Source organism: Triplophysa rosa, unplaced genomic scaffold, assembly GCF_024868665.1.
Source record: "Triplophysa rosa unplaced genomic scaffold, Trosa_1v2 scaffold970, whole genome shotgun sequence".
In the NCBI taxonomy this organism is placed as follows: Eukaryota; Metazoa; Chordata; class Actinopteri; order Cypriniformes; family Nemacheilidae; genus Triplophysa; species Triplophysa rosa.
In genome coordinates this window covers 1-1,549 of record NW_026634957.1, presented here as the reverse complement: position 1 = coordinate 1,549, position 1,549 = coordinate 1, and the positions used below count along the sequence as shown (strand labels likewise).

The following is a 1,549-nucleotide window of genomic DNA, read 5'->3' as shown; positions in this document are numbered from 1 at the left end:
ATTTCTATATTTATAGCTTAATCTAGTGTCAGACAGATGTATGTACACTTTTGTTAGGGTCAGGAAGGCACAAAACTGTAGTTGATTGTAGTTTATTTCTCAAAAGCAGAACAATCATCCTAAATAAACTTTGTTCTACTTTTTACTTCTAAATGACATCTTAAGTGATACCAGCTCTATATTTCTCATTCATGTGTCTCTCTCTTTCTCTCTTTAGATGTGCTGTTGTTTCTTATATTCCTGCAGGTGAGTCCTACACCTACTATTGTGGTGAAATGGAGGGACAGTATGTAAATCTGTTTATTGCTGGGGAGAACAAGATTCTTACTATGTGTGAGGTGGAGGTCTATGGTAAAGGTAAATCTGTAATATTGACGTTATTTCAAAATTCAGTGGGTTGTGAAGTATATGTATGAATTTTATGTTTGTTAGGTCGTTCTGTTGCAAAGACGATGGTTAAGATGCAGTTTAGCTCCAGTGCTGATTTGAGTGACCCGTCAGTGAGAAACAATCTTCTTAAACAGGTGAGAGAAACAAGTCATTTCATATCTTATAATGACTGTGAAACTGTGTCAACTTAAACATTAAATGAATAATAATGTTCATTAATAATAATAATAATAATTTATTCTTTTTAAATATTGTGTTAATAATATCATATTATTATGCTCATTTTAGTTGGGAACTGCACTGGATAACAGAGGATTAAAAAATGTGACAGTGCAGTGGTCTCAGCTCCCTGAAAAAGAAGTGAAAGAGGTGAAAAATGTAAAACGTGAGTCTGCATGCTGTGATATACTTCACTTAGTCATTTTAGTTTGTATACATATTTCTAAAAGGGCTAGTTCACCCAAAAATCAAAATCCTGTCTTCATTTACTCACCCTCGGATTGTTACAAACATGTACTGTATAAATTTATTTTCTGCTAAACACAAAGGAAGATATTTGCAAGAATATCGGTAACCAAACACTTCTCATCCCCCATTGACTGCCAGGAGGGAAAATAAATGCAATAGGAGTCAATAGAGGATGAGATCTGTTTGGTTACTGACACTCTTCCAAATATCTTCCTTTGTGTTTAACAGAACAAAGAAAAGTATACAGGTTTGGAAAAACCAGAGGGAGAGTAAATAAAGACAGAATTGAATTTTTTGGGTGAACTGTCCCTTTTAGAAAACCAGTGTGATGGCATTATCAAAATTGTTTAATTTACAGGTTGCAGTGAAGGACATGAGTAATCTGCAGATAAGCACTCTACATTTATAAAAGGTCAATGCAATTTTTATTTACATTCTTCTGGCCTTCATGATTTTCATGATCACTTTTAATATATTTCTGCTTAGATTGATCTATAATGACTATAAACCTTTTTGCTGTTTTATAATGTCAACATATCATTAGAAAGCGCATTAGGTAAAAATACGAACAGAATCATATTGATTTCTTTATTTCTTTATCAGACAGACACTGAGGACTCAATGCTAATGTATCTCATCACTGATTCTGTTTCTTTGGATGATTTACAAACAGCATTGCTTAAAAAAGATG

General features: G+C 33.1%; 1 long non-coding RNA gene across 1 annotated transcript; it reads left to right on the top strand.

The window, feature by feature from the left end:
• The first annotated feature begins 338 nt into the window (after positions 1 to 338).
• LOC130551347 (uncharacterized) lies at positions 339 to 779 on the top strand. Its single transcript, XR_008962587.1, has 3 exons — positions 339 to 357; positions 433 to 524; positions 679 to 779. It is a non-coding gene; the product is annotated as an uncharacterized LOC130551347 (long non-coding RNA).
• The last annotated feature ends 770 nt before the right edge of the window (positions 780 to 1,549 follow it).